This window comes from Arvicanthis niloticus, chromosome 6, assembly GCF_011762505.2.
Source record: "Arvicanthis niloticus isolate mArvNil1 chromosome 6, mArvNil1.pat.X, whole genome shotgun sequence".
Lineage (NCBI taxonomy): Eukaryota > Metazoa > Chordata > Mammalia > Rodentia > Muridae > Arvicanthis > Arvicanthis niloticus.
Window position 1 is genome coordinate 53,441,039 of NC_047663.1, and position 25,258 is coordinate 53,466,296.

A 25,258-nucleotide genomic window follows, 5' to 3' on the forward strand; every position below is an offset into this window, starting at 1 on the left:
TGAGCATCTTTTGTGAACATACAGATTCCCCCCTCCCTCCCAACCCCAGAGAGCCATTGCAAGTCTCTTCAATCGCTTCACCCTCGGAGGCACATTGCAGAGTTTGCTGGTCCCCACAAACACACGTTTTGAAGTCTGGTTCTGATTAATTGTGTCATGTTGTTGTCGAATGTGCCTCATGACTGTGGATGCAGGCTTTTGAGCGAGCGAATGGAAAACATGTCTCGGAGGGTCGGTGCACAGAGGCCCATGCTGGAGCCCTGGTCTGCAGACGCCTCTGCCCCCTGTTGCACTGCAGGGCCTCCCATTTAAAAATGCAGTGTGTCCCAGCCTTGGCGGACCTGACTGTATGTCCCTTAACCTTCAAGGGATGGAAGAACTAGCTTCCAGTGAGAAGAGCCTTTCAGCATCTGCAAAGTGGTGGGGTGCGGATTTAGTGGTCTTGGAGAAGAAAGTGTCTTTGATCTGTTCAGTTCCCTGAGAAATGTTAGTTTTTCCCCGTCTCTTCTTCTCTTTGCCTTTCCTCTTTTCTTTTCTTCCTTTTGTGTGGAAAAGCCTTTATTGGCACTTAAAGGGATCCCAGGGTTTTGCTATCAGTTTTAGTTTGTATGTGCATATGAAAGATGCGGTCTCCAGCAGGGTTTAATTGGACAAACGTGAGTGGGTACATTGGTGTGAATAATCTGGATCTGTGCTATAAAAGTCTGACTAGCGTGAAGGTCCCCTATCCGTGGTATTGACCACCCCTCACTCCCATCCCTCTCTGTCACTTAGGATTTGAAAACACAACCTGTTTTTTTGTTATAATGACGGCCCTGGACTTGAAATAATCTCTCCAGTTTAGGATTTTTGTATTTCCACCAAAGCACTAACTACACACAAATTGGATTGACCCCCCTCCCCCCTTTTGTGCCAAGTTGAGCAATCAACATATTAACTAATGTAATTAGCAAGTGGTTTTTGTTCAAAAAGTTTAATTAGGCCTAGTAAGTACATAATCTACATGACAAATGATCGGCTAACAATATTTTTTCGGGTTTTTTTTTTTTTTTTTTTTACTGAAGTTATTTTAATTCTTCGTAGTTAAAGCATCTTTAAATCTTGCCAATTATTCAGTCATTTCATAAAAGCCAAGCCGACTAAACTCTGTTGAAGTTATTTATAGTTTCCTTTTTGAATAGATGTTCTGATACCTTGTAGATAGAACTGGGAACATCAGATTGAAGTTGCCATAAAGTCTTAATTGAAGTTCTAGTGATTTTTTCCATCATTCTGTTAGAAAGAAAGCCAACAAGGACAATTTAGGAGTGATTTACAGCTAAAGGTCCAGCTTTTTATGAAAAGGCCCTGTAGTGGGGATATGGGAATGTATTAGCGTTTGACAGGTGTTCTGAGATACTGAAGGGCACTGTGCTAGGAGAAGCTTTAATAAATCCTTCATATAGTAACTTTGTACCTCCAGCAACTCAGATTCCCGCCTCCTCAACATAAGCCCGTTTTGTGAATTTCACACTGTTGACACACAAATAAAGCCACCCAGACTATAGACTATTTACAATTAAGGCAAAGGATCACAATTTTTTTAATTAAAAAAAAATCAATCTAATGAAATCAAGCAGCATCACCGTGCTGTTCTGATTTTTCTTCAAGAAGTAATAAGGTATGATTTATAGTAGACCTAAATGGGACAGCTCCCTAGATTAGCCTCCACTCCCTTCTCAGCAAAGTCCCTAAGAATTGAGGCTCCTCAGTGTCCTCCTCCATCAAGGCCCAGGAACTCAGAGATTCCTAAGCAGTGTACATATCTTGTGTGTTTTCTCAGACCAAGCTTTCATTTCAATATTGCTCCAAGGCAAGTTTCTGTGCAGGGTTAATTTGGACTGTCGTGAAGGCCAACGTTTTAAATGCAAGTTTGGATTTCTTCTGGACGGAAAGAGTTCTTGAAGTAATATGAAAGAGAAGACTAGTATACCTTTACCTCTTAGACAGCTCTCGGCGGAATAGCCATATGCTTCCTTCCACCCATATGTGTTAGCAGCGCTCGCTTGCTTTTATACATATGTGCATTTACATTGACTATGTAAAGAAGCACCCATGCATGGTGTGTGTGTGTGTGTGTGTGTGTGTGTCAGTGTACACTGAAGGGAAAATGCATGGACAGTTTTAAACCACCTGGATGTCTGGACCCTCCTTCTCCCTCTTCGTTTCTCTCTCTCTCTCTCTCTCTCTCTCTCTCTTCCAAAAGAGCATCTAAAGACCGTATTGTGTTTCATAAGTTATTGACATCATTTTCAATCACAGATCCCTGACATGGGATCTGTGTTAGTATTTAGTACCTGATGAAGCATGATCTTACTGTGGGGATGTCAATGTGAACCTCTGCTTGGTTTGTGACAGGTTGAGATTATGAAAACTCGTTTTGCGACTCACTCTATGGCTTTACATTGCCTTAGCTGTAACCCAAAACCCACACAAAAGACGCCTTTGCAAGATGAGTACTGTGCTGGCCTGGCCTCCTATGGTCATGGGTACCTGCAGCATAATGCCCATAATTGTTTAAACGTGGCTTTGAGGAGGGGTGCAGTCCAAAGGCTGCAAGTAGCCCTGGTGCTTGGGACACCCTTAGTGGTCATCAAGCAAGGGAGGCATTGCCATGAAAAAAATCCAGTGCACCGCTAAAGACCCTTGTTATATCAGAAGGCCGAAAATATTTTCTGGCTGGTCCAGAGCCTGGCACCTCGCTATGGAAGAGTGTATATTTTTAATACTTATAGTAATTATTATAATTACTGTCATTATGATGATTAACTCTTGAGGGCTTATTCTTTGCCAAGCACTCATGTTAATTTAGTTATTTGATCATTGTGACTCGGCAAATAATGGGCACTATGATTGTCCTTATTTTAGAGATGAGGAAACCATGGCCTAGAGACATTGCATGGTTTACTCAAAGCCCAGAGCTGGTAGGTGGCAAGGCTGGGCCTCTGACCCTTTGATTACACTTTATTTTATTGCATGTGCTGAGCTGCAGCCACACAGAATGGCTAGAAGGACGACTGAAAGAATGAATAAGTACGTGTTAGTTACACATAGGAGGAAGGTAGAACAACCTGTTACTTCTTGCTAGAACTGGAGGTCGTTTCCTTAGGTATGTTGGCTTGTAATATACAGTTATTGTATTATATTAATGCATACTTAAAAATGAAGTTGCAGATAACTTCTCTGTCATAACCAGTGGGCCTGGTGGGAGCTAAGAGAAGTATAAATGAAGAGGGCGTCTGCCTGCCTGCTTGCCTGCCTGTCTGTCCATCTGTCTGTCCACCCATCCATCCACCCATCTATCCATCTATCTACTTATTGGTATTTGTTTGTATTGATTGAGCCTGCATCTTGGTAAACACCTCATTACCAAGCTGAGCTTCTGTTTCTTTGTGTGTGGAGGTCAGAGAACAACTTGCTGAGTTAATTCTCTTTACACTATGTACTGTCTAGCTTTTTCCCCTCCGGTCATCAGGACAGGAGGCAGGTTCCTCTACTCTCTTTACCACCTCCTGACTGGCCCTATTTTTGATTTTTTTTTAGAGACAGGGTCTCTGTATCTCTGTAGTTCTGGCTGTCCTGGAACTTGTTGTGTAAACCAGGCTGGCCTCCAATTCGGAGATTCACCTGCCTCTGCCTCCTAAGCTTTGGGAAAGGCCACTATGTGGAGGCCAAATTGATTTTATTTAGACAGTTTTGCTAAATTGCCCAAGCTGATCTTAAACTTTTTTTTTTTAATGTCTATGAGTGTTTTTTGCCTGCATGTTTATAGGTGCTTTGGGACCATCTGGGTTTTGGGAATCGAACTCATGCCCTCTGCAAGAACAAATACTCTTAGCCACTGAGCTATCTCTTCAGTGCCATGGCCCTGAACCTTTGATTTTCCTGTCCTAGCCTCCTATATATCTGGGATGGTGAAAGTTGTGCGTCACCAGGCCCACAGATACCGAGTTTTGAACTCAGCACCTGTGTTAGTTCTCAAAGGTCCAGATGAAGCAGAGCTGGTAGTCCAAAAATCCTCTTTTAAAAACCTCTCTCCTCATACCCCAGAGGTCATCACCCTATTACTTCTCTTTAATATGGTGAAAAACAAATGAAGGAACAAACCAGGAAGTGGCTGAAGGTGTTGCTAAAAAGGGGGCTTTTGATGGAGCATGTGGTGTTCCAATTGTCAGCCTGTTGCAGTCAGGACAGTCTGCAGCACAAGGCTGTCACTGTCACAGAATTCTCTAGGCCCTAGGCAGCCAGAGTGAGGTCTCAGCTGGGGTCCTCATTAGCGCGCCAGTTGCTTGAGGAGGCTGCCCCCAGCTCTGGGCAGGGAAGGTAGGCGGGAAGTCAGGGCCAACCCTTGGGGCCTGCAGGACTGCATTTTCAGGCTCTGCCAAGCTCTCCTCTCTGACCTCCTCCTCCTGGAGAAAAATGAGATCCTCGGAAAAGTATTTGAGACTTTATGTCCAGAGTAAATATTGGAAAGGCAGTGGGTTGCAATGCAGACGTTCCCTGGAAGGAATCCCCCCTCCCCCGCTTGCTGCCCACAGCTGGTATCGATATTTCCTTCTTGAGATGAGTTGTGCTTTTCATTAAGTAAATTTTTTGTCTTGGGATTAAACCAACATTGTATTCTTAATAGACTTTTATGTTTACACTTCAAACGTCCACTAGGTTGTTATTCGTGTTATCTTGATGGCTTCTACAGTGTCTGCTATGCACACTGGCTGCACCAGAATAAATGGCTCTCCAGGGAACTGGATTATAAACCAACCTTATCTGTGGATGCACAAGGATGGCTATTTTGTGAGCCATTTTTTTTCCTTTCAGAAGAGACTACCATGCCTTGGGTTTTTGTAGCACTTTTACTATGGGGAGACAAGAGGTCTTGGGGTGCTTTTGAACCATTCAAGACTTAAGCCTTATACTTAAGAGAGTAGCATGCAGCATTTTGCCTGTCTTCTAGAAGCCTCAGAAGACAAGCATTGGTTTGGGTGGCCCTGGAACCGCAGTTTAGACCGTCATTCACAGGTGGTTGTCAGGTTGAGTCATGAAGACAGACCACAAACCCCCACCGAGAACCAGGCATTGTGCGAGGTGCTCTCTGTGCCGCTTTGTTCAATTAACCAGATTGCCACAAGGAACAGAAGCCTTTCAAAAACAGATGTTGCTGCCACCAAAGGGCAGTTTGTATACACAGGGACCAAGTGGGGACTCGTCTGCAAGGCACATCGGAGAGAGCAGGGGGTATCAGAGGCATTTGTTTCTGAGGCTGATCACATAAAAGCCGTGTCCTATTATAAATGACTCCCGGGGACTGTTGCTCTGAATGGAGCTGGAATAAGTGGGCTGCCCAGGCCAGCGTGCTAGACAGGGACAGTCGCCTCAAAGCTGACTGCTGTCATGAGACTGGACTGCTGGGTTCGAATGACCTGACTATTCCCATGTTCTTACTCTTATTTCAAAATGTATCTTTATTGTAAACTCAGAACCAGGTTTTTGATTTATTTGTTTACTTTTGGTTTTTTGATACAAGGTCACCCCAGGGAACCTGGGCAGCCGGAAACTTTTGTGTAATCTTTGTACCTTCTGAGTGCTGGGATTGTAAACATGAACCAGCCGTAAATGGATTAGAAATAAATTTTAATTTGCTTTTGTTCTTTTATTTTTTTTGTTTTTGAGCTGGGTGGTGGTGGCACATGCCTTCAATTCCAGCACTTGGGAGGCAGAGGTAGTTTGAAGCCAGCCTGCTCTACAGAGAGAGTTCTAGGACAGTCAGGGCTACATAGAGAAACTCTATCTCAAAAAAGAATTTTTTTTTTGTTTAAGTTTGTGTGTGTGTGTGTGTGTGTGTGTGTGTAGGTCAGAGGCATTGGATCTCCTTGGAACTGGAGTTACAGGTGGTTGTGAGCTGCTTGGGAGTGTGGGTTCTGGGAGTCAAACTTGGGTTCTCTGCAAGAGAAGTATGTGCTCTTAACCACAAAGCCATCTCTACAGCCCCCTTAGTTTGCTTTTAAAAAGTTTATGGTGCTGGAGAAATGACTCAGTGTTTAAGAGCATTTGCTGCTTCCTCAGAGGACTGGAGTTCCATTTCCAGCACCCAGACCAAGTAGCTCACAACTGTCTGTAACTCCGGCTTCAGGGGGAGTCTAATGTTCTCTTCTGGCCTCCATGGTCACCCACATACATGTGGCATACATTCACACAGACACTCAGACACAGATACCACTTTATACACACACACACACACACACGCACACACACACACACACACACACACACCTAGGGAGCTTGGAAAGAGTTAAGTTGATGAGATGCCTGTCATACAGATTGAGGATCTAGGTTCATATCTCTATAACCCATGTAAAACGCTGGGCATGGGCACGCTTGTATTCCCAGGACTGGGGAAGTGGAGACAGGAGGGTCCTTAGAGTTCACTGGCCAGCCTGTCTAGTAGACTTGGTAAGCTTCAGAGAGGCTGTCTATAAAAACAGGTGAAGAACCATTGAGAATGACATCTAGTATTCCATCTCTGGCTTCCACATATGTGTGTACACACATATAAACATGTATATACACCTGCGCATACATACAGACAGTTTATGCTGAGGCGTGGGTGTAATTTAGACGGAGAGTTTGATTAGCATGAACAGGTCCTGGGTTTGAGTCCTAACCCTGCAAGAAACCAAAAGGGCTTTATGTAGACCTTATGAAAACTTGCCCTGATATCCAGAGCCAGAGACCCATTCAGTGATGAATTCTTTTTATCTTTTATTTTTAGCAGGGAGGAAGTTCTGGGGACTTAACATTAGGCAAATGCTCCACCACTCTATAATAGTCAGTTTTTGTTTGTAGAAATATCAGTCCTGGGCTGTGAGATAATGTACTGGGTAAAGCACTTGGGTGACCTCAGTCTGCCAACTTGAGGTCAGGTTCCCCAGAACTCACGTGAAGAAGATAATTGTGGAAGACCAGGTCGAATGCTGCTGCACACCCATGAGGACATGGCGTAGGTTCAAACCTGCATGCATTACTTGCGTCAGTCAGTTCTGTCTTCTGATGGAGAGAGGGGCCTGTGGCCTTGGATTGATGAGATGGGGAATGTCTCTTGTTGGAGCCTCTCTCTGTGTATTAACTATCCCAAGCCTCCGTCCCTCGGAGGCAGCTGCTGGCGTGTCATGCATAAAGGAAATGCCATCTGAAGGGAAAGGAGTGCTATCAGGAAGTAGAAAAGGTTCTTCGCCAGGAGGAAGAACGGTCCGAGATGGAAATGTCTAGGTTTCATACAGGGTTGACTCTGCAGAGGTCATAGTAGATGGTAGTAGTAGTTGGGTGAGAATCTTTTAAGGCAGAACGTGACGCCCAATACATCCCAACATGAGCAGAGCTTGGCTGGAAGAAGGCTTCAGAGTCTGTTTCTTAGAGGATGCAGAACCCACTCCCGTGAGGACTCACTCCATGGTGTGTATGGCCACATTTTAGTTGGGGGGTGGGGGCCCATTTCTGGTCCTCTTGGATGTTGCTGAAGTTTCTAGATTACACCCCCCCAAGATAATTTTTTTCTGCTACAGATAAGACTGATTATTAGCTGTCACATTCAATTTCCACGAACTCCTGAGGCCCCACACTTAAGTTAGACAATGTGTAGGACCACAGGCATCTTGAAAGGAGTTGGCTTTGAGTAACTGAGTTCTAAATAAGGAAATGAGACAGATCTCGTAATCTCTGGTGGCCCGTGTATTGTACAGCGTTTCAGATTCAAAGTCCCAAAATGATGAGCGCTTCCTGCCTACTAGGCTTCTGGTTTCATCGGTTCCTGTTTGGGGTGACTGTGAGTTCCCGTGTCCCCTCTTATGCATAGGGAATATGTTCCAAGGCACCCGTTTTAGATATTTGTAATTGTGGATAATACTGAAATATATATATATATCTATCTACCTACTATGCCTATTATGAAGTATGATGTTGAAGTAGGCATATGCTATGATGAGTAATAACGAAAAGTAGCATGCATCTTTAACAATATGATTTAATAAAAAATGAAAAATTTAAATATGCTCTCTTATGATCAAGATACTGTACTGTGGATCTTATTGACCTCAACATGCAATTTTTTTTCCTTCTGCATTTGAAAACTTTTCTCCTTTTAATTTAGAGGAAGTGATTTATGGCATCTCTGTGACATCTCTGGACTGCGAGCACCCCTTCTCTTGTACTTTGGGGCCATTGTTAAGAAGAGCGACTTCTTGCACATGCACACTGTGGTCAACTGAGGAGTGGGATAAACAGCATGGTTGCATTGGATAAAGGCCTGGTTCACATTCTCAAACAGTGTGAGATCCCACCATTGTGCCGGTTCAAAAGTAACAATTGCCTCTTTCTGGATTATTTAATCATTTGGGACTGAAACCCTGGAAAGCAAAACGTTGGGAGACGGGAGATGACTGTATCTAGTAAATGCATCCCCCAACCCTATCTGGAGCCATGGCAGGCATTACTAATTGATTGCTCCGTGCTCTTCTAAGAACCGAACTAACAGAACCAGAACTATATGAGGTGAAAAATCACTTGCCATTTTTCATTGGAGACAATTTTCTGTGACCTTGCCCCTCCCCATCCACCGTGCAGACACGTACCATAAGTTGGTGTTTAGGAGTATTTACTGTTGAGGTAGGTCTGTTGGGTCTGGGCATGTAAGAAAATATAAAAGGATGCTCTTTTCATTACGGACACTGTGTGGAAGGGAAAATACTTGTCCACATGGATGGGCTCTCTCAGAGTCCAGCGCAGAGGCACTGAGGGCAAGCAGTGTTCAGATTTGGCTTCCCTTCCAGGGAAGGGTTGGACGTATGTTCACATAGTGTTCTCCTCATGAATTTGTTCTGATGTAGTGTTTTTATTTTTGATCACAAAAGACTTTGAGAAACCATAGTTTCCTGAAAAGTGCTGTCTTCCCAGACTGTCGGCTTGGAAGTTCCCAAGCAGGTGCTCGAAGCTGCAGAGGGTGGGTTTGGACGAAAGTTTGTCTCTGCCTGGCCTGGGGTTAGACCCAGGTGGTTGAGCCTCCCTGGAACATGTCCCAGAAGTTGTTCCCTCTCGTCAGGACCAAGTCTGTGTGATGTCGAGGAGCATGGGCTCATCAGGGGTCACACTCTCAGGCTCCGCTGACATTCAGGCCGGTGCAGAAAGTGTTGAACAATAATAGCACCAAACGCAGCATGGAAAAGGAAACACATTGTTTTTTCAGATACAGAATCTGGCATAGGAAGCAGGGGAAGTACCTTGGGGCTGGGCGGCCTCTGGGCAGGGCTGTTGGACACATAGGCCCCCTGACCACAGCCTTGTGGCCAACTTGTTTTCTCCCGGAAGCCAGACCTCAGAGGTGGGCAGATTGATCTCAGCCAGCACTTTCTTCCCAGACACAACCCCGTCTCACTTCGTGGCTCGGTCCTGGAGAAAATTCACTGTGAGAAAGAGTTTGGCCTCTCAAGCTGCCATGAGGAAGGAAATTGGATCTCCTTCCAAGCCACAGAAATCAGCCCTTTGGAAACCACGGGTTTGGGCAGATTGGGCGTCATGGTACCCAGATATACTAGGGAAGGACGAACAAGACTGAGCGCTTCTCTGTGTTTCTTAACCTCGTTCATTTGTCCGAACAAAGGGTAGGGAGCTGTTTTTGTTCTAAATGAAAGATGTCTGCCTGAAAAGCAAAGCTTCATTCTTCCTGATTCATGGAACATTCTTGTTCTGAACCAAGGCCAGGGCGCACGCACTCTGTTTAATAACGTGTGAGATCTCAAGATAGATGTGTGGATTTTGATAAGGAAAAGCCCTTTCTGGCTTTAGGTGCCTGGATCTAGATTCCAACGAGCACTAGGATTAGCACCTCAGCCTGTGTCAATTGCCTGTTAGCTTGGAGGCCCAGCTTAAGACCACTGCACGCTCAGCCTTGAGAGGAGCTCTGAGCAGGGCTGTAGAAGACGGGTGTTGATTGCAGACTCAGGGCAGGGTCGCTCTGACCTTGTCCTAAGCACCTTGTAAATAATCACCTCCGTGAATGCTGTACCAACCCAAGGAGGTTGGTTCTGTAATTAATGAGTAAACTTCTTTGTGGCAGTGTAGCACATGACCCCTCAAAGCCCAGCTCAGTGACCTGTCAGGCGGTACTCACCACGCTTGCATAACCAGTGCCCCTGTCAGGAACAGACCCGGCACATTGGAAGCTGGTCTCCAGTCCCTGCAGGGCATCATGCCCCTTGAAGCCCACCAAGCATGGATTTTAGTTTTTAACTCTGTGCAGATAGGATTGCTTTCTGGGTTTTTAATTCTGATACTGCTGTTGAGGTGGTTATCCATGTGTGGTAATGATTCGTGAGTTTTACTTCCGTCCCAGAATTTTGTGATATAAGAGTATCATAGTATATTTCTCCATTCTACATAGAACAGTGTATGTTTGTTTTTCTGGGTTTGGTCTATTGGAAAAAAGCACAGCTGTGACCATATTTATCCATACTGTTTGAAGCATGCAAGAATGAGCTTCTGCCAGGGATATATAAAAATAAAAATGGGACTTTTGTGCCCTAGGGCACGAGTGTCTGGACAGCTTTCGTAAACAGTGGCAGTACGTTTGGTGGAAAGCAGCTTACTGCTTGACATCCACACGGCCATTTCCCAGGTGAAGAAACTGAGGCTAGGCAACTGGTCCAAGGCTATAAAGTCTGTGAGATTTAGAAACTGACCTTGTGGCTCTGGAGTCTTGGCCTCTGGCCCCTCACCTTTAATTCTGTGTCCAGCCTGGCAGGAGAAAATGTTCATACTGGGAAACAACGGAAACTTGCTGGGGCCTCGATTCCTTGACTTGTGACACACGCGGTTGGACTGCTAAGACCCCGTGTAGCTCTGCCTGTGTGGTGTGCACAGCACTCTGGGCCACACTGCCTCCCCTGAGCTTGCAGCCTGCCTCCTCCTTGCCCACAAGCAGCATCTCTGCATTGTAATGTATTTTCTGTCCATTCCCAGTGGTGTTCCCTCAATAGACATCCTTGGCCTTCCCTGAAGAGATTCCTAACCTCAGACTCAATCCACACACAGTGCCTTATATTCCTCAGTGGGGATGACATGGGCCTTCTTCCTTCTTTGTGCTCCCACGTGTTGGCTAACCTGACATCTTTCCAGGTCTGTGTGTTCAGCTGGATGAATTTTCACAAAGTGAACACACCTGAGTATGTGTGCTGAAATCAGGAAATCAGATATTTCCAAAAGGCCTTTAGTTTCCTCCCAGCCACCGGGACCCCAGTGTAGCCAGAGTTTAGGCTTCTCACACGGCAGAGCTTTGCTCGTGTTCTGTTTTGGAGGGAGGGTCTTCCTCAGTAGGAAGCTCAGGCTCCCCTTAAACTCCAGACCGTCTTGCTCCAGCCTCTCAAGTGCTGGGATTCTAGGCATGCATTGCTGTGCCAGGCTCTTGAGTCTTGCCTGCTTTTGAACTTTACATAAATGAAATCATACTGTGTGTTCTCGTCAACATCGATGCCTTGTGCTCGGTGTTTTTCCTGTAAGTGCCGTCAGCGTGGCTTCTCCTATGGTCCTGGTTAGTTTGATGGATGATCTCAGGTTCCTGGGAGCACGAACGGATCCTCCTCATTTTCTCTGCTGACCTTTGCTCACGGTGAATGATTTCCTTATGTGTTTTGGACTTTCTGACTGTGAGCTTATTTTTATTTCAGATTTTGTGGAAATCCCTCTGGTCTCAGTTATGGAAATGACCCAGTTTTTTTTTTTTTTTTTTTTTGTATTGATTCTGCCAAAAACTGGACTGGGACCAAATTTTTCATTTATTAATTAATCACCTTGGAAATTATTATTTCAAACAGGGGAGAGTATGCGTGTAATCTCCAAAAACTACCCAGGCCCGATGTCTCATTTCTCCCTTTCCAAAGGGCGTCGACAACACAGAGACTTTGAGCCATAAAGACGTCCAGTGTCCTGTACTCAGAATGCATTTGGAAGGCCCAGATGTTTGTCACCTGCCACCCACACCAATACAGTCTATTCCCAACAGCGGCCAATATCAACCTGCGTGCATGTCAGTGTCCTGCCTATGCCAGGGAGCACCTGGAGCTCTGACAGTGGCTGTAGAGCCTGGTCTAGTCAACCCCTGTTTCTCTGCTACTCTGTTCTGTTTTTTTTTTTTTCCAGCCAGACTCTCAATGTGTTAGACAATACATTCCTTACATTCCTGCCACTGGCACTTTTTTTTGGTGGGCATTAGGTGTGCTCAGATGTCATGTCTTCAGTCAAGTATCACTTTGGGGCCACCATGGTACCGTTCCCTCATCTTACTCAGTATTGCCAACAGCGCCCCCATCCATGGCTGTCTATTATCCTCCCCACCAGATATCACCATTATCCCGCTCTCTTTCTTCCTATAACTCTTACATCACCTTCTAACAGACTCATTAACGTATTCAGCATGTTTTGTTTTTATTTATTTTATTTACATGGATACACTGTAGCTGTCTTCAGGCACACCGGAAGAGGGCATCTGATCCCATTACAGATGTTTGTGAGCCACCATGTGGTTGCTGGGAATTGAACTCATGACCTCTGGAAGAGCAGACAGTGCTCTTAACCGCTGAGCCAGCTCTTCAATCCTACTCAGCATGTTTATTAATTGTTCCCCTATCCTTCCATTTGCTCTTTTTTTTCCTTTAAAAATATATGTATGTATATGTGTATGTATGTATGTATGTGTGTATATATGTGTCTGTATGACACATGCACAAAACCACACAGAGACATACAAATATATATGTAATTAAAAATAAAATATATATATGTATATATGTATGTATGTATATGTGTGTCTGTATGTGTACACACCACACAGAGACAGACAGAAGCCAGAGGAAGGCATCGGGTACCCTCTATCACTCTCTGCCTAGTCTTTTGAGGTAGGGTCTCTTCCTGAGTCCAGGCCATACATTTTCTTGGCTGGTTTAAGGGTCAGTAAGCACAGTGATCCTAGGATGCCTGGCTTGTTGCACAGGGGCTAGGATCTACAAGACCTCATGATTGTGCAGTAAGCACCTTTAGCCCCTCTCCATCCATACTTGTCCACTCTGACCACCTGTTTTCAAGACAGAGTCTTACTATAAAGCCCTGGATGGCCTGGAACTTGTGCAGACCCGCCTGGCTTTGGTCTCATAGTGGATCAGCCTGCTTCTGCCTCTGACCCTGAGTGATGGGATTAAAGAAATGGGCCCCCACTTTGGGAAGGTTTGTTTTATTTTTAATTACATTATATATTTGTATGTCTCTGTGTGATTTTGTGCATGTGATTGCAGGTGTCCGTAGAGGCCAGAGATGTTGGATCCCCTGGAACTGGAGTTACAGGCATTTGTGAGCCCCTTGCATAGGTACTGGGAACTGAACTCAGCTCCCCTGGAAGACCAGTGATTGTTCTTCACTACCAATTCCTATCTTCAGATCTTTGGTTCTACCGCTTGCTTCATTGTAACACTTGAGTGTAAATTTACACAAGATCAGAAATTCTTGGCTGTTTAATTTATAAGGGTCTGGCATACTGTTCACCAGGTGATCTTAGTATTAGTGAGGGTGAGGCAGGAGGATTGTGGTTAAAGGCCAACCTGGGCAACATAGTGAATTTCAGGCAAATCTGTACTTTAGGGTCACACATACACGTGAGAGGCTGGGAGGTGGGGAGGGGAGAAAGAATGCAGATCCTCTCTCATTTTCAAGGCTGCTTCTCTTGAGTTGTTTGCATGCTAAAACCCAAGCCCCAGTCCTTTGCCATGTCTCTCCTTCCTCCTCTCCAGCTACTCACCCACACCTCATGACCTCTGGGGACTCAGTGGTTCCCTGGATTTTCAGGCTTTCAGATTCTCTTTGCCTTTGCCTTCTGAGGATTTTCTTTTACTTTATCCCCATGAGATCTGCCATGCTTCACATGTATTTGGAAATTACATTCTGTTTAGCATTTCTCCATGCTTGCAGTGGTCGGGTTCTGTATTACCTCAGTCTACTTCACTGCCAGGGCCTAAGATCATATATTTTCATCTCTTCTACATCTGGAGTTATTTATGACATGTGGTGTGAGGTAAGGACGGCCATTGTTTTCGTCAGATATTTAGCCAGCTGTTCCATGACAGCTCTTGAAAAACGTTCTTTGTCACTGCCTTGAGATGCTGCATTTATTAACTGCTGGAGCACTGTATAAACTTGGATCTGTTCTCTGGAGTTTCCATATTGTTTGACAGCTCTATCTATTTTCCTGTCACTTCCTATCTGGACAATGCATCTCAATATCTGGCTCGGGATTTGTTTATTCTCTTCTAGTTGTTCTCATCGTTATTACCTAAGATGTTTTACATTTATTTATTTGTGTGTGTGTGTGTGTGTGCACACACACACATGTGCATGCATGAGTGTATGTCTCAGCAGGTGTGTAGAAGTCAGACAAATTTACTCAGTTTTCCAAATATTAATTATCTTATATATTCATCCCACAATGACCAAAACAAAATAAATTGATGTTGACGTTAGTATCTAATCTGCAGATCTTCTTTAGCTCTTGGTGACTGTTCTTTTGTGTCATTTTTTGGCCCAGAGTGGAGCCACTCAGATCTGCCATCTCCTTGGACTTCAGGCGGGGCAGTCTCTCAGACCTGAAAGGCCTTCATACATTTTAAAGAGAACTGGCTGAATATTATTTTCTAGAGTGTCTCTCTATTGACACTGGTGTTTCTTCATGATCAAATTCAAATAATGTGTTTTTAGTCAAAATCCTATAGAAGTGACATTATACCCTTGGGTCTCCTTTCCAGTGGCTGCAGGACACTCAAGGACAGAGAGTTGCTTCTTTCTTTCTACCATGTGGGTCTCTGGGATCAAACTTGGGTCCTCAGATTCATTGGCAAGTGCCTTTACCCGACTGAGCCATTTTGGATTCTTTACTTTTTGTTTGACTCTTCAAATAAAAAAAAGTATTTATTAAAAAAATGTTATTGCCCCCTCCCCCACAAAGCAAAAAAAAAAAAAGGAACTAGGCAGAGTGGTATATGCCTTTAATTTCAGCACTTGGGAGGCAGAGGCAGATGGATCTCTATGAGTTTGAGGCTAGCCTAGTGGTCTACATAGATCCAGGACAGCCAGGTCTATATAGTGAAACCCTGTCACAAACAAACAAATAAACAAACAGACAAACAAATTAACAAATTATCTGAGTGTTTTGCCTACATGTATGTGCACCATATGCTTGTATTGTCCAAGGAGGCCAAAAGAAGGTATTGGAACCTTTGGAATTGGAGAGAGTTGCCATGTGGGTCCTGGAAACCAAACACTAGTCCAAGATTAGTAAGCATTCTTAGAGGCCGAGGCATCTCTCCAGCCCCTGTCTTGGCCTCTGCCTTTCTGTTCATTGGCCTTAGATGAGTTTTCCATTCATTATCTTTCCAGCTATTGTTCTGGCTTGGCTATGTTTGCTGTCCGGATGAATTGGTCAGGTTTCACTTCAAGAGCCATAGATACTCGATGAAGGTGTTGTTAAGGCGAGCTCCGTTATAGTCGGTAACTCTATATGATTTTAAGTTGTCACTGCATCAACACGGTTGTATATAACGGCTCAATCACTTAAATGTCTCTATTGGTGTTGTTAGAGTGTCTGCTCCTTGTGTGTGTGTGTGTGTCTCTATTTTATTCCAGATGGAATTTTAAAACAGACTTACTGAGATATAACTGCTGTTCAGTGAATCACACATGCTTTGAGAGTGTGATTTGATAAGTTTGGTCTGTGTGTGTCCTACTACCAGCATAATTAAGACAGGAATCAGCCCAAAACTGATGCTCCTTGGTTGGCCCTCCTCCTCCTTCCCACTCATGTGCTTTTTGTTGTATTAGCTTTCCTTTTCTTAACAACTAAAGGATGTATTGGTTATGTGTGTGTACAGACTGCGTGTGTGGTGGAGGGGCACTTAAGCCTCGGCCTGTGTGTGGAGACCAGACTTACAGGAGTTGGTTCTCTCCTTCCATGTTTATGTGGGTTCTGTGGATTTAATCAGATCCCCACGTTTGATGGCGAGTCCCTTAACCCAGTTCGCCTTTTCTTAACTTTGACACAAAATGAAGCCTCTACTTTGTAGGTGTGTGTGTGTGTGTGTGTGTTTTAACCTATGCAGGTGTGTGTGGAGGTCAGAAGTTGACATCACTGAGAAGTCTTCCTCAATTACTCAATGCCTCTCTGAGTTGTGTTTCTTCTTATTGCTATCTCTGTGATAACTCTTCTTCCTTCGTCTCTTCCTCCCTGGCTTCCTCACCTGTACCCTAGGGTTTCAAGTGTGGTTCTGCAATACCTGACTTTTGTTGTGGGTGTTGGCTACTCAAACTCAGGTCTTCACGATGAGCTTGGGCCATCTCCAGCTCTACTTTGCATTCTTCGTTCTTCTGCCCTGTGTGGTTATTTGGGTTACTTATCCATCACTGATGTGTGTTCCTCATTAATACAGAATATGGCACAGTCTGCCTGCTGACCTCTCAGTAGGCATTTAAGTCGTTTGCAGTTTGGGGCTATTTACACAGATAAAACTGTGGGCATTCCTGCGTAAACTGTTCTGTGGATGTACGCTTTCATCTTTAGGGTAAATGCCTAAGAATAGGACTACAAACTGATGCACTAGCTGCACTTTCAACTTTCTAATACTTACGTATTTTATGTATATGAGTGCTCAGCTTACATGTGTGCCTGTGTGCCAAAAGAGGGCATCAGATTTCATTATAGATGGGTCTGAGCCACCATGTGGTTGCTTGAACTCGGGACATCTGGAAGAGCTGCCAGTCGTCTTAACGGCTGAGCCATCTCTCTAGCCTCACATGGTCAACTTTTAAAAAAGAACTTGCAAACTGTTTTCTGGACGCTAAACCAGCAGTCTGTGAGCGCTCTAGTTTCTTGCTTCTATTTTCTAATGGCATTTGAAATGACCAGTCCTGCTAATTCAGTGATTTCTATAGTTATACATTAGATGGCTTCACAATTTTGTCTAAAAACAGAAGCATAGAACAAAGACATTTATTTGTGTCTTTTATATACCTCTCAGGAGAGTTGATGGATTTCTTTTTATTTGAATCATACATTTTTTTTTAAAAAAAAGTTTGTTCTTGGTTGGCACACGCCTTTAATCCTAGAACTCCAGAGGCAGAGGAATCTATGAATTCAAGGACAGTCTGTTCCACATAGTGAGTTCCAGGCTAAACAGGGCTACACAGTCTGGCTCTGTCTCAGAAACACAAAACCCCCAAACCTTGCTCCTATCTAGTAATAAATTTGCTTTTGATTATGAAAGATAATTTTCTTTCTCATTCAGCCCAACAATTAATGTTGCGATTGTGTCCAGAAGGTTGTTGGTTTCTCTTTTTCAGGGCTAGGGATTGAAGTCCGTCAGGGTCTGGTGTTGCTGGATAAGTGCTGTGTCTTTGAGCTACCTTGACAGCACCCCTGTGATTTGAGTGTTAGTATGCTGCAACCTGCAGCCATGCTGAATTCATTTAAAATTAGTTTCTGCAGTGTCTCAGTTGACTTCTCTTGAACTTCCCAGCATATAATCCAAAAGCCACAAGTTCTATAGCCCTTTCCCCTAATACTTGGGCTTTTAGTTTACATTTTCTTGTCTTACTGCACTGGCTACAACTTCAAGCTAATGGCATGAAATAATGTCGCCAGTGTGCCTTGCTTTGACCCAGAGCGTCTCAGGACCTACATCATGGAATATGTTGTCTGATGCTACTTTGAGATAGATATCCTATTTCTGATCTAGTAGGAGGTTTGGTATTTTTTTTTTAAATGCAAGAATATATAGGGTATTCATATCTCTCCATTTTGTTTTGTTTAGTTTTTGAGACAGGTTTCATGCAGCCAGGTAACTGTAAGTTCGCTATGTACCTGAGGCAGGCCTCGAACTCCTAATCTTCTTGCCTCAGCCTCTGAAGTGCTGAGATTCTAGGCTTGTGGCATGATACCTAGGTAGAATATTAATCATTTAAAGGTCAACCAAAAATAACCAGTTTCCTGCTTTGACGGTTAATCCAATGAATTGCATTGATTAACTTCTGAGATACAATTCATACTTCATTTGTAGGTTTATGAGTGACTCCTCACAGTTAACATGTTTTCATGGTTCCCCTTTGTTTTAGCATATGTGTGTTTCCTGGATTTTTATGGCTGAATAATGTACAAAATTTTATTTCTTCATTTTCGAGTTGTGTTTCACATTTCAGTTGTACTGAGTAATGCCGCTGTCTTCTGTCAATGCCCATGTGAGATTTTCCTGTGGATCTGCCTTGCTGGGGTTTGGAAGAGTAAAGTCCTCTGTAGGCTCCTGGATTTGAACACGTGGTCCCCACTTGATGACACTTTTAGAGGATGTTATTGAACCTGTAGGAGGTGGAACTGTGATGGAGGAAGTTTGAGGTTTTATAGCCTGGTCCTACTCTTTTTCCTTCCTCCCTCTCTGCTTCCTGTGTGTGGATGAAATGTGATCACTTCAGACACCAGGCTGGCCTCACACTCCTGCTTCCACACTCTCACTGCCACGGTGGACTGTGTGCCCTGAAACTGTGAGCCCAGATAAACCCTTTCTCTCCAAAGTTGCTTTTGTCAGGATATTCTATCACAGCAACAGCAAGATAACTAATACACATGTATTTAAATCTTCAGTATATACCCAAGAGTAGAATTTCTGGGTCATAAAAAGACTTACAGCTTTTTGAAGAACAGCCAAACTGATTTCTCTACAGCTGCACTGTTCACAACCCCCTCCCCCCCCCCCATCATAGAGGATGCTGGTCCATTGATATTCAGTGTGTGTCTTTTCATAGGGATTCTGATGTTGTGAAGTGGCATCTTACTATGGTTTTGTGATTGCCTGAATTTGAATTAGTCATTGCAAATTGTATGATTCTTTGCTAATATGTTGTTTTGGATATTTAGATGTGTTTGAAAGTGAGAGGTGTTTGAATTTTCTTTTTGCCAGTCTTTGTATCAAGGCTGTCCTAACTTTAGTAAACAAAGCAGGGAGTTTCCACTCTAGTGGCATGGAAACAGCTGGGCCTGGTAGTTTTGATAGCGTGAGCCCATCTGGGCCCTGCCAGTTTTGGAAGTAGTTATTTGATAACCATTTCAATTTATTCCTTACTTCAATGTTGGTTCAGGAATTTTCAACTGCTCTTTTAGTCAAATCTGGCCATTTATTTTCCAAGAAAATAATCCTTACCCAGATTTTCATTTTTAAGCATAGTTGTATATAGTGATCACAAAAATATATTAAAAATTTTCATACGTGGTTCTGTCATCTATGTAATACAGAATAGTAACATTTACTCTGGTTTTTTGCCTGTGTCTGCTTGCTTACTTGACATTTGTGTGAGTGATGGTGGCATCAGATCATACTTGCTGAATATTTCTTGTGTACTGGGCCCCTGTGCTTAATTAAGTACTGTGAACACATCATTCAACAAATCTTAACTCTATGAACCAGTAGTGCTTTTCCATGTTGGGTAATGAAGACACTAAATTTGTCTGAAGCCACACAGCAAAGTGTAGATCTGGAAGTCAAGTAGGACCTGTCTGTTCTCAGTGCCAGTGTTATTACCTGCCTTCTATCCCAGGCTGCTACTTTTACTATTTTTTAAATTTTTACTGCATTTGGTGATGGATTTTTATGAGTTTATGAGTGTGCACACATGCATGCCCCAGTGTGCTTGTGGAGGTCGAAGAACAGCATGGGGGTCCTCCTGGTTTTGTCCTTTGACCTTGTAGATCTCAGGGATCAGAACTTGTGTCATCAGGCTTGGCAGCAGGTGCCTTTCCACTGAGCATCTTGGGAGCCTTCCTGCTTGCTTCCTGCTTGCTTCCTGCTTGCTTCCGAACACAGTTCCTTTTCTAAGTTTTTACTTTTTTATCTTGGCTAATTTATTACTTAGGTTATTTGTGGTCCCCCTAATTTTTGTTTAATTCTCAGCTCAATTATTGTTTCTGTATATCAAAAAACCATTTAAAGCAACGACTCTTCCTCTCTACTATGGCTTTGACCACATTTTACCACTTTCCATATATATATATTTTGGTCTATGTAGTTCTTATTGACACTGTTTTTCTACAAGGATGAGGTTATATTGTGTGTGTGTATGTGTGTGTGTGTATGTATGTGTATGTATATATATACATACATACATACACACACACACACACATATTCCCCCTGGGGTTATTTATAAAAATATATTCTTTTTTTTTTCTTTTTCATATAGGGCCTCAGTATGTATTTCAGTCTGGCCTTGAACTCATAGTCCTTCTGCTTCTGTGGGAATTATAGGTGTGTCTCACCACACCTGGTTCCAGTTTGTTTTATTGAAGCTGGTAGAGAGATTTTATTTTTGTTTTGAGGAACTAAGGTTTGAACACAGGACCTAACACATGCCAGACACACATCAGATGCTGAGCTCTATAACCTAGGCCCCTTTTTACTTTTATTCAGACAGCATCTTACCAGGTTGCCCAGGCTGGCCTTGAATTTGTCATCTTAACCTGCATCTGCTACCAGGTCTGGAGGTTTGAAAAAAATATATATTTCTCTTGTGTTTATTTATTTTCTTTTATGTGTCCGGGTATTTTGCCGGCCTGTGTGTATGTGTATCACATGTCTGCCATTGTCCACCAAAGTTAGAAGAGTCATCAGATCCCTGAGACTGGAGTTACAGGCAGTTTTAAGCCATCAAGGAACTAAACCTGGGTCGTCTACAAGAGCAGCAAGTGCTCTCATGCACTGAGCCGCCTCGCCTGCCTGCTGGAAGGCTTCATTTGTTTTGTTTTGTTTTGTTTTTTTCAGAATAATCTCATGAGTCTCTACGGTCATTTTGTCAGTGTCAGTGGGAACCAAAGAACTGGGTTTGTTGTAGCAGTTCAGTGTGTTGATGTAATCAATCATACAGTGATTGTATTCTTCACATACTCTATAACTTTTCTTTTTGTGGCCCAGGGCCAAAACATTTGTAGTGGAACACTCCAACATATACTAACTCGCCATGCTTAACAGATTAGTTGACAGAATCCCTTGACCTTTGGAAAATTCAGAGCTGTGTAAAAACATTTACCACAAAGTCAAGGCATCGAGTAGTACCAGGAGAGAGAATTCAAAACACAAGGGCTCATGTACAAAGCTAGTGCCGGTGCTGGGAATCAAACCAATGTCCTAAGACTCATGCATGTGCTTCACCACAGAGCTTCTCCTTAGCCCAAAGCTGCTTGTTTCCTACTGACACCACAAAAACGAACCTTGTCCTGAGAGCTCCGGTGTATCCTGACAGACGGCAGGACTACTCCCTGACGTGGTGGAGTTGGGCAGTCCCCCTTTAGCTCTTGTATGCCCCGTGATGGTTTTCAGAGTCACTACTGCAAACTTTGGGGCTGCAGTGAACTGGGAGTGAGGGTTGGAAGCAGAAGAAGCAGACAGGATGATTGCACGTGTGAAGCTGGAGCCTTCTGAACTGACAGCTGGCTGAGTTCCTTGCTTTGGCTCGCTCCTGACTTCACATGAGCATCTGCCCCATCGCCTTCTGGCCTGGGAAATAGAATTCATTCTGTAAAGAACAAGATGGTGAAGCCACTAGGACTCACCATCATGGGACGCCACCTTGGAGTGAAATATGGCCCCGAATGGCTTGGTTTGGCCGTGGAAGTGCTTAGTTCCTGTGGCTCTATGGAAGAGGGTTTCCCGTCAGCTTCCCATGGAACCAGCAGATTCCACGCCTGCCTCTGTTTCCCCTCATCCTCCTGCCAAGGAATGAGTAGTTCGTGGAAGGAAAGATGGGACGCTAAAGAGAGGAGCGTGTTTCACGCATCACCACAAGCAAGGAAAGGGATGAAAATTAATGAGCTAAGTATCTAATTTAAGAAATTAGAAAAAAAGAGAACAGAATAAGGCAGAAAAGGGGGGAGGGAAGGAAGAGATAAAAATAAGAGCAGAAGCCAATGAACTAGAAAACAAATATTCAACAGAGAAGACCCACCAAAGCCGAGAGAGGGTGGTTTGGAAAGAGTAATACAAATAAACAAATCTCTGCAGGGAGTAGTCTAAGAGGAAAAAAAGGAAGAAAAAATACCACTGGGGATGAAAAGGAACCCTAAGTACAGAGCTGGACCAGAGGTTTTTTTTTTTTTTTTTTAATTTTTAAAAAAATTTTAATGAAGGTTAAGTTGGTTTTTAAATGCTTGCCTAGGGTACCCAACACATCGGTTCATGTCCCAGGAAGTCTTTGAAGGTGAAACGAACATATATGAATGACAAGGTTGCTTTGTGTAGCCCCAGCTGTCCTGGAACTTGCTTGTAGACCAAGCTGTCCTTGAGCTCAGAGACCTGCCACTGCCTCTGGAGTGCCTGGATTGAAGATGGGTGCCGTCATACCAGTGTCACTGTGCCTGGCAATGCCGACAAGTTTCGAAAGTATAGCTCCTGTACTTATTAAATCTTCAGAACATTTTCCATAGATCAGTCTGTTGAGCATCTGAATAAAAAGTTTTGTATGGAAACAAAGTAGAAAGAGCTTAAGTTGGATGTTACTGAAATTCCAAACTTGTATTTTAAAGGACAGTGTCAAGAACATGCAAGGTGACCTTCAGAGCAGGAGAAAGTAGTTGCAACTCATATAAAGACGATGTAAATAAAACTTGGAAATGTCCTTAAAAAGATAATAGAATTTATAACTAGGGCAAAAAGCCCTATATAGTTTTCTAAAGAAGATATACAAGTGGCAAATAAGCGTGTGAAAAGGTGTCCAGCATCATAGCTCACCAGGGAAATACAAAGAAGAAACTTCTGAACTAAAATCAAAGGGACGGATAAGGGGCTGAAGAGATGGCTCAGTGGTTAAGAGTTCTTGCTGCTCTTCTGGAGTATTTGGGTTTGGTTCCTAGCACCTCTATCAGAATAGACACATGCCAGCTGCCACCTATAGAGCCAGTTCCAGGAGAGCTGATGAGGTGTTCTTCTGGACTCCATGTGACTCTCACACATGGCATACAGCACACATGTGAGTGTACACCCCCCCACACACATACCAAGAAAAACCTAAATGAATAAAAATAAATCTTATTTTAGAAAGGGACATATAATAAGTAACAAGTTGTTTTAGTCCCTTTTCTCATCGCTGTGGCAAAATATTTGACAAAAGCCACTTAAGGAAGAAGGCTTATTTTAGCTTCTGTTTAATAAGGCATGGCGATAGGAACAGGAGAGGGTTGCTCATGTCTGCATGTACCGTTAGGAAGCAGAAAGTGAGTGTGGGCTAGAAAAACCTCAAGGTCTTGGGGGGCTCTTCTGAAGGACCCAGGTTCGATTCCCAGCATCTGCATGGCAGCCCACAACCACTGTGTGTAACCAGTTCTAGGGTATTTGACATCTTTTTCTGCTCTCTGTGTACACCAGGTATGCATGTGGTACATAGACATATATGTAGACAAAACACTCATGAATATGAAAATAAAATTCAGAACAAAACCCTCAAGGCCCTACCCCAATACCTACTTCCTCCAGTGAGGCTCTGCCTCCTCAAGGTTCCATAGCCTTCCTAAATACCATAAACAACTGGGGAGGGACCCAGTGTTCAAGTATATGAGCCTGTCTTTCAATCTGAAGCACTGATGGGAATGTAAAATCGTGTAGCCATTTTGGAAAATAATTTCTTAGAAGGAATTAAATATGCTATTATATGACCCAACTATTTAAAAGTATGTACCTCAGCTTATCCACAAATGTTTATGGCAGTAACAGCCGCAAGCTCATATAGTTAGTCCAAATGTGTAATCCTATGAATATCCTATGAATATGAATATCCTATGAATGGATAAAACATGGTAGATGTGTAATATCTATATGATGAAAACTTACTTGGCCCTAAAGAGGGTAGGACTTATCTTTGGCAAGACAAGGACAGCCTTTACAAACATAATAGTAACTGAAAGACGCTGGTCACAATCATACGTCAGCATGCTATACAGTCACTTATAAAGCGGTCAGGCTAGACAAACCCACAAAGGCAGAAAACAGATTCCTAGTAGGCAGAGACTGAGGGAGTAGGGAGTGAAGGCTAATGGGTGTGGCTTTCCCTTTTATGGTGATGAAAATGCTCTAAGATTAGATAATGGTGATGTTTAGCCTTGCCAATATGGTATGGAATTGTGCTTTTTAAGTGACTACATTTTATGTGAATTACATCTTCATTTTATTTTTAAAAAGCTAGAGAATGGGAAATGTTGATTAAAATATGTATTTCTGAGCCCTTGCCTGGATTCCTGAAGTCAAATGTTTGGACGTGCTTCCTAGCAACCTGCTTCGATGAATGCACACGGAGGTGGAGGAGTCAGTGTCTACTTTCTTCCAGTGAAATTCTGGATAGTAGGTAAGGACAAGGAGATGACCATGGAAGACGTTTGTCAAGAACTTTCTAGCAATGGTGGTCGTGAGCAAGAATCATGAGTTCTGCTGATATTAGAGGGTAAGGAGTGAGCAGAAACATCTGCACAGCAGCAGCTGCTGCATGGCGGCAGCATCTGCATGGTGGCAGCATCTGCATGGTGGCAGCTAGAGCATCTCTCCATGGAACAGGAAAAAAATACTGTGAAGGAACCTGGTACATGCTACCCTGACCCTGCAGTCTGCATTAATGTGGCTGATGATGAGGTCATGTGGACTCCAGGACGTGCAGACTCCCAGATAGGAGAGACGAGTACACCTCACTTCTGAGCAATTCGGGCTAAAACCACAGAATTTGAATTTGATAGTGATCAGACAATCCCCAACAAGAAATATTTTTATATTTCACACTCTTTAGGAGTATGAAGGTCAGGGCTGGAGAGAGAACTCAGCCAAGAGGAGCTCTTGTTGCTCTGGCAGAGGACTGTGGTTTTGTTCCTGGTACCCACATGGTGGCTCACCACTCTCTGTAACGTCAGTTCCCGGGTATCTGCTGCCCTCTTCTGAGTTCTTCGGACACTGCATGCACATACTGCATATACATACACGCAAGGAACACACACACACACACACACACACACACATTTAAAAGGTATTTGAGAAACTGAGCAGAGCAATAGCAGCTGAACCATTTTGCAACTTTTTGCAAATCTCAAATTATTTCAAATTGAAAGTTATTTTTGGACGTGACTGTCT

The 25,258-nt window shown here is 43.4% G+C and overlaps 1 protein-coding gene across 4 annotated transcripts in view; it reads left to right on the forward strand.

Moving 5' to 3' along the window:
- The window catches only part of Ntn1 (netrin 1), a 189,764-nt gene that overhangs the window by 16,430 nt on the left and 148,076 nt on the right, over positions 1 to 25,258 (forward strand). The window lies entirely within an intron of this gene.